At 38.5% G+C, this 17,149-nt stretch overlaps 1 long non-coding RNA gene and 1 pseudogene across 1 annotated transcript; both read right to left on the reverse strand.

The window, feature by feature from the left end:
* Positions 1-222: 222 nt before the first annotated feature.
* On the reverse strand, positions 223-8,430 carry LOC136694879 (uncharacterized; annotated as a pseudogene).
* Positions 8,431-10,685: 2,255 nt separating this feature from the next.
* LOC136693725 (uncharacterized) lies at positions 10,686-13,663 on the reverse strand. The gene is made up of 3 exons (XR_010802097.1): positions 13,631-13,663; positions 11,945-12,022; positions 10,686-11,383 (listed from the first exon to the last, which is right to left on the reverse strand). It is a non-coding gene; the product is annotated as an uncharacterized lncRNA (long non-coding RNA).
* Between the last annotated feature and the right edge of the window lie 3,486 nt (positions 13,664-17,149).

Here is a 17,149-nt window from a genome sequence, read left to right on the forward strand (position 1 = left end):
TGCCACTGACTCGCACACTTCACCTGCGTTCGTGGTTCCTCAGTGCCACAGGGGGGTGATGCTGATGCACGCCCATGACTCCCCATCTGCGGGACACAAATGGGTCAAAGCAACACACCATGCGCTCCGGCAGGTGGCATATTGGCCCCACATGGTAAAAGATGTGGCTGATTACATTAAAGGCTGTCTGGTATGTTGCCAATTTCAACCCTCAAATCCTCTTCATAGAGCCCCCTTGCAAAAGAAAGGGTTATCCTTCTCTTGGTCAAACCTCCAGATAGACTGGGTTGGACCACTCACTCGAACAGTAAGAGGTAACAAGTACTTCCTCACAGTCACGTGTGCATTCACTAAATGGGTAGAATGCCTCCCCGCACTGACTGACACAGTGCTAACCACTGCATACTTACTGATGAACCATGTCTTCTCACGGTTTGGCCTACCCAGCCGTGTCGACTCTGACAGAGGGACACATTTCACAGCAGAGGTCATGCAGCAGCTCTGGCAACTCTTAGGAGTAAAAGCCAGCCTTCACATTAGCTACCATCCTCAAAGCTCAGGTCAGGTAGAGCGTTCCCCCCGTTGTTTACAGGATCAAGATAAACAAAGTTCGGGGCAGTACCGAACTCAAGTGGGTCCACCGCAACCAAATCAGACCACACACAACCCCCATGGGACTTGTAGGGGATACTAACGCTTGTGTTAAGTTCTTCTATCCCTTTTCCCATTTTCCTCTCACTCTTTAGCAGGCAACAAGCTTCTAACCAGACTGAGGACACTCAGGGTGCAAGACCCTAGTCCCTCATCGTCAATTATTGTAGAGTGTTTAACCTAGGAAAATTTTATCAAAAGGGGGGTATAGTGAAAAGTTTTATAAACTTGTCTAAAACAACTCGCCGTAAATACCCTAAATCAAACCATGAGCATCTCTCCCGGTAGGATGGCCCCGCTGCTCATTCTCCTGATCGTCGGCTCCCTAGGAACCGCCGTGCTCCCTGAAGTGATTGAACCGGGTCCTGACTCCGGAATAATACTGAAAGACCAGCCAGGACTGCTAATCACTAATTGCTGCCTCCATACCCAGAGAGTATTCGAACGGTTGAATCCCGCCGAAGCGTGTAGTAAAAACCTACCGATAACTACCTTGTAGACTGGCCGGAATGGAGTTAGATGGACTGAGGAAGCTATCAGCCATGCCGAAGCTGACGTAACTCATATGCTCCACCAGCTACAAAAGTTTACCGTAACGCAATCAGAACTAAATGGTTTTAACAAACGGTCTAAATGTTTCATAGGCGGATTGCTAATGGCAGCTGCAACTGTGGGATCGCTACTCTGAACGTCCGCCGTCAATATAGGAGAATTGCAAGCTGATATTCCAAACATTAGTCGTAGTACTCAATGCTCACAGTGTCGCTTTGAACAAAACGCTCCAGACGGTTAACTCTATGCTTTCAGTAGTGCAACTTGACCTTGCCCACATCCAGATTGTGAATATGCTATTGTCTGATATGCTACAAGAAATCAGTTCCTCTGTGGATAGCTTAGCCATGGGGTGAATTCCTCCCTATCTGGTGCCTCTATCCTTAGTACAGGAGATTTTGTCTACAGCAACTCGAGAAGTTACTGATCTCCAAGCCCACCTAGCCTATACCTTAGGTAGCGCCATCCCAATTTATGTCAATCCTCAAGACACAGAATTAGCATTCATCATTAACCTTCCCATAATGGTGCCTGAAAACATCTACCGTTTGAAAGATGTTGTCAACGTTGGCTTCTGGCAAGATTCTGCCTGTGTTCGTGTAAAGACAACATCTCTTGTAGCATACCAAGACGATAACCCTGACCTATATCTGGTACCCAACTTGCTTATGTGCACACTCACTAAAGACATCCACTACTTGTGCCCTAGCAAACCTTTTATTCGTGACAGCGCAAATGGGATTTGTGGCTTTAAGCCTATGATGAGTAATACACAATGTCCGGTAGTCGTCACACCCCGACGTTTGGTAACTAGTAACCAAGCTGAGATTGTTGGAAACCGTTGGTTGGTTAACACCCCCTTTAGAGAGGCCCTACTAATCTATGATCAACATGACACCTCAGAAAGGGTACCCCTTCCTAGCCAGACTTTCTGGGTAGACGTCCCCGTAAACGCAATCCTACATGTAGGAGACCTGGCCCTGTATCAACTGAACCCTGACCAATATAAGAGCGACATAGAAATCTCAGGGTTCTTCTCCAAACACACCATCGAGCTAGATACTAAAACACTAACTCGCCTAGAATATGAGGGAACCCAAGTCATTGATCTAACCCCTATTGATAACACTCTTAGAGAGCTGTCGTCTCAACCCCTATGGCCAGTTCAGCCTGTCACCCATGCATGGTCCACTCCACACACCTTACTAGTTACACTGGTAGGATTAGGATATCTTTTGACCTTTGGTATAGCTTGGTTCTATTTCAAACACACTTTAATTAGAATTCCTTCAGCATGCAAACATCAACACTCCATATGCACCCATTTGCGGTGCATGTGTTTGAATATGCTTGCTGATCTCACCTTCCTCCACAGCAAAAGTTCTTTTCAGTTCCATGCTCCCTGCCGGACCATAAAACTGAAAAAAGGGGGGAATGTAATGGAGTATGGATCATAACAATAACAATTATTATCATTAGTTAAAACGTCATTACTCAGAAGAGTTAGAAGAAGTTAGAATAACGCTACAAATACAATATATATATATATATATATATATATATATATATATATAAACACTACAGTCTATACACAACATACACTACAGGGCGTTCAAAGTCACTTCCACTCATGTTCCTTCTCCGCCGTCTCGTTTGGAATTCAGTTATGCACCAATTCATTTTAAAGGCTACTCACATCCCTGGCCATTCCAATCCAATAGCTGATTCACTCTCTCATTTTAAATTTCAGAGATTCTGAGCATTGGCACCTCAATCAGACCTTCATCCCACGCAGACGTATCCCCCATTCCACAAATGGTGGACAGTTCTCATTCCCATGCCTTGCTTGCTCAATACATTTAATCCAAATTAGATGAAGGTCCTTCAACTTTGTCGCTGTTGACAAGCTTGAAATTGAACATTAATAAAAATGGTTCAGTACCACGCAGTTATGACAACTGAAATATGTTGGCACAACAGAAATTCTGATATCCTCCATGCACACACCTTTAACATATATATGATCAATTAAAGTTCCATTGTCAGTGGTGGCTTCTTTCACAACCTGTGTAAATCCATGAAGCTGCATAATATCACTAATTGTATTTGTCACAAAAACATTTTCATTGAAATCACCCATGATAATTTTTCCTCCAGAATAACTGTCCATATGACTAATCAGATTCATGAGATTATTTTGAAACACTGTCACATTGTAGGAAGGAGGTCGGTACAAAACTGCTGCTATTGTATTAATCTGACATATAATAAATTGCAAGCATTCTATGTTAATAAAAGGTAAATCAACAATACTACAATAAGTATGATGTTTATAATACACACCAACACCACCATGCTGTTGATCCTTCAGCTCATGAAACATGGGTTGACTTCTTTCATATGACAGAGATCTTGGTTTACTGTGAAATGAAAATTCAGACAGTTGTATATCATCGATGCAGTAATCTGACTTCAGCCAAGTTTCCGTAACACAAATAATATCAGCGTCCATATATCTTTTGTCGTGTCTTAGGTCTTCCACATGAGATATTAGCCCTTCAACATTGTGTAGGAGAATCTTACACGATGATAAGGATGGTCGTACTTCTTTCACTGGCTCAATAAAAAGAGGCATGCTTTGTAATGAGAGCTCAATATATCGTTTTGCATAAATGGCACTTTCTTTGAAATCTTTTATTTTCAGTCCTCCCATAAAAGTAACACGGCTTAAGGCCACATATGCTTGTCCTGCTGTAAATATGTTTTTTAATGAAACAACACACTTTTCCACAGTAAGACCCTGTACTTTGTGAACAGTGCAAGCCCAAGCTAATTTCAGAGGAAACTGACGTCGCATTCCACCACTTTTTGTCACTCTTTCTTCTTCTGGCTTGATTGGAGTTGCTTTTTCAAGGCCTGGTTTTAAGCATGGACTTTTTGCTCTGAGCTTTCTACCTGTTCTTTCATTCTCAAATGTCACATATATCTTTGATGGAAAGTCATTTTCAGCATCAAAACACACTTCAGCTACTGTACCAAATGCACCGTTTACAAGTCCATCGGCCACATCAATGTTTTTAATCAGCATAACACGAGCATTTACTCTAATAATTAGTGATTCAGACAGAGATGAATGGGAAATGTTAACATGATGCCCCTTCATTTTTTTCAAGCCGACCTGTTTTAGCAACCTTCTCAAAGTCCTTAGCCTGAATGGTGATAGTGTTGGAGCATAGTATTTCCAACATATTTGTGTTATGAACATCCACTTCAGCATTTGTTGCATAAATATAAAGAGCAGTATCATCCAGTTCATCACCTGTTTCACATTGTTTCAGCATGTTAATGTCTTCTTCCAGCAATTTATCATGTATTTTGTGTGTTCTTAACCGACTGAGTAACTGTGCAAACTCCATATCTTTTTGTCTCATAATGCATGTGAGCTCAGCCAGAACAAAGTTATTTTGCCACAGATTAACATAGTTAGACTCATTATACAGACTTTTTCCTTTCACCGGAGCAATTTGATAGAAATCTCCAACTGCAATTACAGAAGCCTTTCCAAACGCAGAATAATCACCTGGTTGCTTGATCTGTCTCAGTCTTCCATGTACATATGCCAATAGTTTGTGATCAACCATTGAAATTTCATCAATTATTACTATTTGCAAATTTCCCATCTTAGCTCGTAGGGAATTTTTTCATCTCCTAGTGGCTGATATGGCAACTTTACATCAGTTCCAATGGAGAAGCAGTTGTGAATTGTTTCAGCATCAGTGTTGAATGCACTGACACCAGTTGGAGCTGTCAACAGGACATGAGTTTCATCTGGATTCTCTGACAATCAAGATAGTATGCGACATGATTCATAATATATTGCTTTGATCAACATGGATTTTCCTACACCTGCTGGACCAGAAAGAAACACATGAAAAGGTTCTGGATTTGCACCTAGTATCTTTTGTAAACACCAGTCTCGGATTTTATAAAATATTTCCTTCTGTTGTTCATTTAGTGAACGAAGCACATACATTGCTTCTTCCTTTGTCACAACACAGCGAGGTTCATTTGGTAGTAGGTCAGGTATGTCACCAGCAAAAAATATGTTTTCTCTTTCAGTTGTCTCTTTCATGCCTACACACTCCAAACGTTCACGTTCACTTTCTGGACAGATCTGTGCCCACGCATCTTCCATCAACCCATTTCTTTTTAAATGCTCTTCAGCCTCATCTATGGTGTCAGCATCTTTCTCGAACAACGACATATTGAAGTCTACAATTGTTTTCACTGAACATTGTTCCTGAGAATATTTCACAAAGCCAGTCTTGTAAAAATCCTCATAAATATTGAAAGTAGGTGGTTTCAACTGATTATCCAAATAATGGGGTAAAAAAAGCTGCAGAATACTTTGATAATGCTTTTCAGGATGCTTTGTAGGTGAAAACCGAGCATATCGCAAAACAGCAGCACCTGTCCGTGTCCTTTTCCTTACATGACCTAATCCTCTGTCCAATTTTATGGCATCGCAAGATGAGCTCTCTGATTTGGACAGTATCCTATATTCTGATGCAAATGTTGCCAAACACATTTCAATACATTCTTCTGTATATGGTCTACACTTGTATCTGTCTGTGATGCTGTTCATCCAAATGTTGTCATTACTCTCTTCACCATGTTCTGCTGAAGTTTGGATTTTATGAAGTGGTAGACTCATTCTTACAATATTATCTCCAGTTGGAATAAAAAGCACTTTGCGAGATGCCTGTTTGAGGTTCATGTTAGTAAGACGATACACACTTTCCTGAGCAGACACTTCGCGATTATGCAGAAAAACACTTCCAATTTTCCGTAAAGCTTGTTTGGCATCAAGATTGCCTTGTTCTGTAGCTTCTTTCTGAGTATGTGCCAACAGCAGTCCCATCTCTCTGCTTTGGAAATGTAAGAGATGATGTACACAATGCAAGAATATGCATCAATTACAAACTGAATGTCCATATTTGCATTCCAACAACGTAAAAGATCTTTGTTATATTGGTTTACCCAGACTTCACATGGTTTTCATTTGAGAACAAAAGTTGTTTTCTTGGACATTCTTGTGTATGCAGCTTCAAACATTTCTTGATTTATATCAATTGAAGCAAACAAATCATCAACAGTTTGAAAGTTGGCCTCAGTGTTTAATAAGGCTTCCTTTACTTTCTTCACAATAGCTTCAGCTACTTCTCTTTCCATTGAAGTAATGGCATGAACTGTCACTGATTCCTGAGAATTATCACCTTTTCCTTCAATGTCTTTTTCATTGGTTTCAGTTTTGTGTCTGGTGATAAATGTCCTGCTGCTCGATGGACGTGGGAATTTGAATCTACAAGGTGTTCCTTTTTTTTTCTTACATGATTTTGAATGCCTTTTGCTGTGTCGTTGTACACTGGACACAATTTCATACATTTCTTTGTCATCCTCTGATGGCATTTCACATGTCACATACTGATCAACAAAGGCTACAACTTCATCATCATCACTTTTGTCAACTTGAGGTGCATTTTCAACCCAAAACAAACAATGAACATGAGGTGAACCTCGCTGCTGAAACTCAATTCTGTAGAAAAATTCCAAGATTTTTCCAATAGGTTGTGCTTCAGACATAATCACATCTTTCAGGAAGCATTTGAATCGATGATCGAACAATCTTGCTGCTGTCACAGGATTACTTCTTAACAGTGCACATCGTTCTGACCAATCCAGCTGATCAACTGATGTTTCTATTCCATCATGTTTAAGAATGCTTTCCATAAATTCAGGCCACCTGAGATCAGCAGAGGAAAAGGAGCAAAACCACGTAGGTTTTCATCATAATTCATAATTCACATCATCATAATTCAAAATCTCTTGCACAAACTCTTTATTTTTCAGCATATCTGATGTAATACCAGGTCTAATGCCTCCACTGTAGCCTTTGCGCAAAGCAATTGATGTACTTGACACAATTTGATTTAATTCAGACAAATATTGACCATAAAATATATAGTCCAAGTTTTTGGCAAAACGTCCATCAGCATTGAGTATTCTTGTGTTCAAATACCTGGACAGTGTCAGTTTCTCTGTTCTGTGATCATGAAAAATACCCGTGCCTTTCGGAAAAAGAACCGGAAAACATTTAGCCTCATTTGAGTTATCATTCAAAAGCCTTATTGGATTATTACCTTCTGCAGGTGCCACAGACATTATTCCATCAAAGTGCTGATCCAGCATCTCTTGAGCAATATCAACAAGTTATAAGCATGTGTCTAAAAACATGCCATGCTGCTGTCTGTCATGCAATGTATCATCAAAATGTACATCTTCAGCTTCATTATTCTCTTCAGTGTCTTCCTTATCTCCATTCTGCAGACATGCAACAGCTTGCTTTTGTGGCTCATCTTCAATTTTACTTAGTGGATTAATCCAATCATTATTAAACTGCACATCTTTGTAAAATTTGTTATGCTCTTTTAGATATAGCAATGCATTCCTTATTTTGTCTGGATTCACAAATTTATATTCATAGTGACCCTTGTAAGTCAATTTCCTCTTTAGTTTTATACGGATCATAAGGTCATCATTATGTGATCTTGGCAGAATTTCTGTTACATCTTTAATGTTTGATGGAACACAAACAACAGGACCATGGACACCATTTTGCCCACCTTTGGGTAAAGACACTATTCTCATGAATGGAATGTTCATCCCAATCAGATGTTGTTCAAGTGAATTTAGATTCTGCAATGCAGGAGGAACTGGGTCCAGGGCAAGATTGTTTAGAACACTTTCTTCTGGCATTTTACCATTAATAATCTTTCTGTGACATGTGTAGCAAATCCACATTGATCCAGCAATTCCAATTTTCTTACTGCAGTCATCAATACATGCATCATTGCATGTATGCAAGTATGTATCAGTAATACATTTTTCTGCTATGGCTGCAACCATCTCTGCTTTTTTCACATATTGTTCTTTTCTGCACTTTATAACTTGATGTTTAAAAAGCAGTCGATGACAAACTGAACACACATATTCTGGACCGCTAGATATTTCCTTCCTGAAACCTTCAATGACATAGTTAATGCTTTTTTTTATTTTTTTTTCTGCTTTTCTTCTTTCTATACTTCTGATTTTAGTTGCATTAGCATAACTACTGTCTGTTTCATACCTCTCAGTACTCCTTAGTTTCTTAGCTGCTTGATGTACCATGTTCATATGATATTCTTCAAAACACTGTTTTTTTAAAGCCTCTCTGTAACTTTCATTTGTGGCATATTTATTAACGCTTGACTGTTTGACACGTTCCCTGTGTTCACTGTCATTGGCATATTTGTTAACACTTGACTGTTTGACATGTTCCCTGTGTTCACTGTCATTGGCATATTTGTTAACACTTGACTGTTTGACATGTTCCCTGTGTTCACTGTCGTTGGCATATTTGTTAACACTTGACTGTTTGACATGTTCCCTGTGTTCACTGTCGTTGGCATATTTGTTAACACTTGACTGTTTGACATGTTCCCTGTGTTCACTGTCGTTGGCATATTTGTTAACACTTGACTGTTTGACATGTTCCCTGTGTTCACTGTCGTTGGCATATTTGTTAACACTTGACTGTTTGACATGTTCCCTGTGTTCACTGTCATTGGCATATTTGTTAACACTTGACTGTTTGACATGTTCCCTGTGTTCACTGTCGTTGGCATATTTGTTAACACTTGACTGTTTGACATGTTCCCTGTGTTCACTGTCGTTGGCATATTTGTTAACACTTGACTGTTTGACACGTTCCCTGTGTTCACTGTCACTGGCATATTTGTTAACACTTGACTGTTTGACATGTTCCCTGTGTTCACTGTCGTTGGCATATTTGTTAACACTTGACTGTTTGACATGTTCCCTGTGTTCACTGTCACTGGCATATTTGTTAACACTTGACTGTTTGACATGTTCCCTGTGTTCACTGTCACTGGCATATTTGTTAATGCTTGACTGTTTGACATGTTCCCTGTGTTCTCTGTCACTGGCATATTTATTAACGCTTGACACGTTCCTTGTGTTCAATGTCACTGGCATATTTGTTAATGCTGAGTTGTTTCCTTTGCTCTTTACATTGCACATTATTTGTGTATTCAGAGTTGCTCCTTCTTTTCACACGGTCTCTATAGTTTTCATCATCATAATACCGTTTCAAACTTTTGTGAATAATTTCCTCCTTTTTTTTTTCCGTTTCTGAATTTCATAACGACAGGACATAGTTTGAAATTTTTTCCACATCATGGTCATGTAAGCACAGTGCAGCACAGGTTTCTCCATGATTCACTTTAACACATGTGACTACTTCATAATGAGACTCACTACAATGTTGAAGATATATACCAGCATCCTGACTGTTACTGTTGCATGCTGAATATTTTAGCCACCTATTTCTACTGTATGTAAAAATATCCATACCAAGAACATCAGCTGCAGCTTGGATTTCTACCTCAGTGGCCCAGGTTCCCACGTATTTCATTCGTGATGTAGCAATATAATTAGCAACAGTAGAATAACCCTGTCTGAGACAATTTATGTACCTGGACTCATTTCTCTCCATATGTGTGGTCACAGCACGTCGGACTTTCCTGTGCTCTTTTTCACAGCCACTAATTGCAAATGCAAGTGATCTGAAAAAGCAGTTACCATCACCTGTGATAGCTTGTGTTTTACAAGGAGCACTCAACAAAACTGGTACACTTAAAACCCTATGATTATCCTCACAGAATGAAACATCCAGTTTTATACAAAGACGTTTTTGTTGCTGCACTTTCAGAGGACTGAACTTGAAGATTTCACTTAGTGTCTGCCCAACCAACATGATGTCACTTTCACTACTGACTGATTCTTCTGCAATCGTATCCATGTGTTCTACTCCATAAGTTATTTCACTCACGCAATTTATTACAGATTGTTCCTCAGAATCACTTGATCTGTATTGGCAATCAATGGCATCACTAGATAAAATTGGCATGCTGCAAATCATTGAACCAGCGAGTGTAATTTCCTGCATCATATGGGTGACAGTCGTTTGGACTCCAGGGACCTCTGAACAATTACTTTCCATGTCTTCTTGCACTGCCCTTCTGTCCCTTATATATACAGTAACACCAGTAACCTCAAACTGCTGTGACTCCGCTTGTAGTGACAGAACCAAGATTGTGACATGGTTTAACAGAGACTCAATGTTAGAATGATAGGCTACTAAGCTTTTACCCGAATCTCCATCCACCTGTCCATTAATATTTCGTGCATGGGAGTCTATAACCACATACCATGAATTCTGTTTGATGATAGCACATGTATTCACTTTCACAGTAAATAAACAAGCATCAAATAGTGATAACACTTTTACTAATGCATCATCATGAGATGTAAACACTTCCTGCATATCTCCATATTCAGTAACACCAAACAGCCCAGTAAACATTTCTTCACTGCAATTCAGTTCAAACGTATGTCCATGTAGTGCATGTTCTGTAGGCAAATCTCGAACAAACAAGTATCCTGAAGTATCATGAATCATACCTGCATCTCTAATATTACTGTAGAATCTGTCTCCATAGAGCAACACGTCATCAAGGTCTCTTGTGGTCCAGGTCAGCACATTTTTTAGTGTAGACATCATTATGGCTGTAACACTGATAGCAACACATTGTTTATTAGAATTTTTGCTGAACTTTTGGTATCCTTGATGGAAAGAGCCTCTCAATCTCAAAATCTGAGGATATTCAGCAGATACAGGTGAATACACAAGGTTTTTATTGCAACATTCAGAGTTTTTGCCAGTGCTTATGCCAGTGCTTATGCCAGTGCTTATGCCCCGGTTTTCAAGCCGGTTCTGCTTAGAGTGATTTGAAGCTTTTTTTTCATGAGATGGCAAAACCTCAGTCAGAGCCTTTTTGATAGGAGGATAAGTCAAAACCTCGGCAGAGAGAGTGAAAAGAGTAGCAGTCTGGTCTGTAGTAGGGTAGTCATTGTCTGGAACACTGTCAGTTGGACAGAGAGTGAAAGGAACAGCAGCCTGATCGTTAGTAGTGAAGTGACTGACAGAAACACTATCACTTCTGCCTGCCAGCCTCTTCTTGGCTGCTGCTGACCGCAAGGATGACTTTGTCCGGGGCATCTACAAAAATAATACAAATAACTATATTTAGTTTTATTTACTTTTGTTTGCCAACATGCAAATCAAAAATAACAACCAACATTAAAAGGTAATCAGGTTTGGGTGGAAAGTTTCATGCTTTGTTTCTCAGTCTAACCATAATGAGTAAAATATTATATTTTACAATGCTTTGGCTAAAAGTTCACCTCACAATGCAAAATTGCCCAGGGGTAGCTGAACTACTAAGCTAGCTGTGTCAGACTGGGCAACCATTATGTTTTCTGTATAATTTTTTTTTAACTTAGAATTTTTGCTTCCATTTGTCTTTTGTGCAATTTTACTACTAAGCTCCAAGATTTGAACATGGTGTTGATTTCATTACACGCTATTTCATCTCCAGGACTTATGTTTTTATATGACAATTCTATAATGACAGATTACAAAAATCTCATCTTCTAGAGAAGACAATTTAATGTATCTTTAAAGAACAAAACTGGACTGTAAAACACTGTTGTACCTTTAAATGTACATTTACACAGTTTGTACTTTTAGTTACCAATTTTGTACAATATTGTACCATACCTTTTTTTCTGAGTGTACTCCAAATTACAGAAATAAAAGAATCTGATCTTCCCAGCCTGACAAGACCAACCAAGGACTCTGCGTAAGAAATAATGACATCATTCAACATTTAAATGTAGGACAGTCATTCCAACACACCCTTTACTGTTTTTATTTAATACATCCATCCATCCATCCATCCATTATCTGTAACCGCTTATCCAATTTAGGGTCGCGGGGGGTCCAGAGCCTACCTGGAATCACCGGGCGCAAGGCAGGAATACACCCTGGAGGGGACGCCAGTCCTTCACAGGGCAACACAGACACACACACACATTCACTCACACACTCATACCTACGGACACTTTCGAGTCGCCAATCCACCTGCAACGTGTGTTTTTGGACTGTGGGAGGAAACCGGAGCACCCGGAGGAAACCCACGCGGACACGGGGAGAACACACCAACTCCTCACAGACAGTCACCCAGAGCGGGAATCGAACCCACAACCTCCAGGCCCCTGGAGCTGTGTGACTGCGACACTACCTGCTGCGCCCTATTTAATACATGTATTCAAGCAATACAAACACATTTGAAAGCCATTTAAGCATAGTTAATACAATTTCATACTCTACCCTTCCTCAGATGTATTTTGTTTTCCAAATGTACAATTAATTTGTATTTCATATATAAATGAATCCAAGTTTAAAGTATTGTGCAACTTGAAAAATTATTCACATTGTTTACCAAATTTTGGCCAATTTTTTAGTAATATTAAAATAAAAATAAATGTGGCCACATGACAATCATTTCTGTACACCAATCAGGAGCCAAGTTATGTGCATCCAAGGAGGAGGGACAAACATACCCATGCTTCAGAAGCATGCATTAGGTTTCAGTGCTTAACGAACCCACACACTGCGAGAAACGATTCAAAGGATTTTATTTAGCAGCCACAATCTTAACAAATAACAATCAAGACAATAAACATGCTTAGATTTCTTTCACTGGCTTAGATTTCAAAGCTTAGATTTCTTTCACTGGCCGCCTTTCTCCCACTAACACCATTTAAACATAGTAGGGGATTTGAGGAAGTCTGCTTCGCTCTACAGCCAATCAAGCTGAAGCTGCCGCCTTCCAACACGTCTGGCATTTAAAGGGACACAACCATTTTAGAAACCCGAGTAAACATCAGAATTAAACTGCTAGGTAAATCAGAATAAAATAGTTTTCCTGTTTGGTGAAGGTAAAATGCTACTTAGAAGAGACTGACTTAGATAGCTGAGAGTGCATAACAATAAAGAGATAAAGACTTAGGAATTAAGCCAAATGTGTATTTATTTTCCACGTATTGAAGTGGTTATTTTGCCACCTACTGGCGTCAACATGCAATTACTGCGCCATTTAAGGTGGAACGAAAAGACCGAATAAGATGTTGGTGAATAAACGAAATTTTGCATCGTTGTCTCTAGTACATTTTAGACCATATTCATGACAAAAGAGTAATACTTTTCCGCTATTTTCTAACAAAAAAAATCAACTCCTGAAATCGAGTATGCAGATAAAAATCACACTAACAATCCACAACAACTACATAACTTCATTCTTGTTACAGTTCAACCTCCTAGTGACTTAAATGGACTAACCTGAAAGAAAATTACATAAACACCCTGTCAATCAGACCACTCTGACACACACACACACCCTACCTCAATGAATTCTCATCAGAAAGAGAATTTAACTTCCTGCAGAGCAATACTTGACTGAATATTACTTACATAATAAAAGCCATATGAAGAGGTTAATTGGTTAAAATTCAATAAACAAAAAAAATCATGAAAAAATGTTAAAAAATTCATCAATACGATAAAAAAATCAATACTGTAACTATTTAATTCAAGGAGTAACACTTTACACAAATGTCATCTGAAGAAAATTGTGTGAAATATTTGGCTAAAGTAATATCATGCTTTGTCCTGTTTTTCAAAAAGATAAGTTTGGTGATTCATCTTTTTCCTTTCAGTTTGATTTTTTTTTATTTTATTTTATTTTATTTTTTTTAAACCAAAGGATCGCTGATTCGCTCATTTCGCTGTCAATCAAAAAGGGATTCAGCCTCAGACAGATCATCCAATCATCATGCAGAAGCTGAGCGTCCGGGCCAGCCGAGGCCAGCCCACTGCCCCATAGACCCCCAGAGACGCTGAGCGTCCGATGGGCGGGACAAAGCCCAGCATTTATCCAATGACTCATCTCGTTTTGCTGCACTTCGCTGCTTTGTTATTAAACTCTGTGGACGCTCAGCGTCCTCACTGTTTAAATCGCTGTGAATCTGCGCGAATGATTGAGAGGAAAGCCGCGTCTTTACCAGTGATAAGAAGCTGATTCTGAATCATTTTTGACATTTTAGGGGAAGCTGAGCTTCCCTTGCAGTCTTAGAGCAATCACCTTTGATACACACATAATCGTTATCACCCATCACACTCATCCCTGTTCACTGTTACCTGGTACTGGCATATTTCCACCTAATGGCTGCAACAACAACATTTTTTAAATAAATATAGAACCCATCTCAGTTACCTCCATTGTGTATATTTGTAATATTGTACTATAGTGAGAAAGGTTTATTCTATTTTATTTCACTCAGCATGTAGCCAGATAAGCTATTTACTTTGGTGCAGTTTATTATATAAAGTTCATGCACTTTATTAACAAGTTTTCCTATATCTGCAGTCATCTTTCTCTTTATTCTAAAACTGACACAAAGACATTATTTGATCTATAATTCCAAAACATCTCAAGTCTGCCTCCTTTGTACTAATTTTGGATTGTTTTCTCACTGATGATTGGTCAAAATAGCTAAAGTTCAGATTTTTTAACCATTATTTTTTTAAGTAGTTTTTGTCTTTTGAAAAACTGCCAATAGGTAAAGATATTTTTACATAAATTTATACAAAAAAACAACCCTCAGCTACTTGTAAAAAGGACATTTTTACTTAAACTTTTTAAAACCCAAAGTAAAAGAATATTATCAGGACATTTTGTCTTGTTTTAAGTCAAAATATCTCACCCCATTGGCAATTTTTTTTCTTGACAAGTAAATATGACTCAAATTAAGATAAAATACTATTTTTGAGCAGTTTTACTTAACTGATTTATTTATTTATATTTCTCAAGGTTTTTGTAGGTTTCACATCAAATAATACTGCATTAGATCAACAAATATAAACTAAAATGCTTAAATAATTCTTTATTGTGTGTATTCTAAATAAACAAGTATTATTTCATCATATTTCTGAAAGATTATAATAATAATTGTCATTATTATCAGCAGCTGAGAAAACTGCCAAAGTACCAAAATATTTTTTATTTGTTGAGACAGTTGCCCTGAACTAAACTCCTGAAAGTCTGTGCCTTCTGTGACTGTCAGAGCTTTATCAGTCAACACAGTTCACCCCCCCCCCCTGGTAGTTCTAGTGTTAAGGATCCTGCTTAAGCGTACACAGGTGTAACCGATTAAAAGGCTCATTGGTGACGTCACCGGAAAAGTCTTATAAATGCAGTGGGAACAATGTCTTTGTGCCTATGCTGGTTGTTCCTAAGTTGTAAGATTGATTCATGTTTTTGGTCAGATAATTGTACCCTGTAAGCAGTTTTCTTGAACAAAACATGGAACCTAAGAGGAGAAAAACAGATGAAGGAGATGAACAAATATCAGGTTACATACAGTGTCCCCGATAAAAACCTCAGCCAGAAACAACAAATATTTCGACGCCGTGTTTCAGGTTGCTAGAGACGAATACCACCATATCGTGTGTTTCTCACTTGAGAAACACGATAGTATGGCAACGGCTTGGAAATGGTGTACCCCGGTTAGACTGAAAAATGCAACTAAAGTACTAAGTAAGTACCAATTACAAACCACACTTTGAAATTTATAAAAATGCCTAATGCACTGATAAAAATATTGAGTTCATGTTATTCCTGTATCATAAAATTTGTAACGTAGTGTACAGCAGCCCTAATATCTGCCACCCATACAATATTCTGGAATCTCAATAAAAACCTATGAGAGGTTATTGTTTCTGATGTGTATAAATGTTATGTGTCCTTGATGCTGACTGATACAGTTTAAGAACTTGTAAATGATGACTTGTTATAGTTTAAAACATCATGTTTACTGCTGAAAGCTCATTGAATCTATTTACATTTTAGGCTTTAGAGAACATCAGGGGTATGACATACAGTGCACAAAACGCACAGTGATTGAGGTTACTAAGCTGCAATTTGCTAGTAAGCCCCCAAAAGGACATCTTGCCTCAAAAGTTGCTGATGTCAAATCTCTGGGCACAAGACAATTTGTAAGTATCTCATTTTCACCTTAATACAATTGTGCTTGAACCTTTTTTCCCTATATTTCTGCATGAATTTGACCTTTGTCAGATTTTCAGACAAGTCCTAAAAGTATCTAGTGATGCAGTGGGTTGTTTGGCTACTCATGAGCTGGGCTCAATGAGTAACCATAGTTAAGGGTAGCTGGTCGCTGATCGGCTCAGAAACAGCTGCAGCAACTTTAGTGTTGAGGTGTAGGATTCAACGGGGATATTGTGGCTGCAAGTAGGAAGCATACTGGGCCCTATGCTCTAATGGATTGGCATAGGAAATATTACATCTTGTTTATGACTTTATAATATATATCTAAACTAATTTTCTTTTTTTTAAGGTCTTGTTATATCTCTAATAAATATCATGCTTTTTGTACAGTACTTCCAGTGAACATTTTAATTGCATCAACCTGCTCACTCTGACCTTGTCCACAAAACCACTCATGAATTCAAAAGATCATAAAATAAGAGTAGTAAATAAATTAACAAGTCTAATTTTTCTCCCGTTTGCTTACTTTTTCTCTTTATACATGTTTGGAACTTGTGAACAATCTAGTTATGTCAAATTTAGTCAGAAATATAAAAGATTCTAAAAGGTTCACATAAATTCAGATGCAGCTATAGTTCATAATTAGCATGGCAATCGTTGATTTAACTAATCTAAAAGCTATAACTTTTTAAATAAATAATTTGTGTGTAACCAAGTCTGAGTGCACCTGAACACTTGATTCTATATATTCTTGTAGGTGAGCACACTGGAAGCTGCAGTTTGCAGTGTTGATGCTTCATCAACCACAGTCAACATTAGAGACACACCCTGTGAAGTGCTGAACTGCTGTATTG

This window comes from Hoplias malabaricus, chromosome 4 (assembly GCF_029633855.1).
Source record: "Hoplias malabaricus isolate fHopMal1 chromosome 4, fHopMal1.hap1, whole genome shotgun sequence".
Taxonomy (NCBI): domain Eukaryota; kingdom Metazoa; phylum Chordata; class Actinopteri; order Characiformes; family Erythrinidae; genus Hoplias; species Hoplias malabaricus.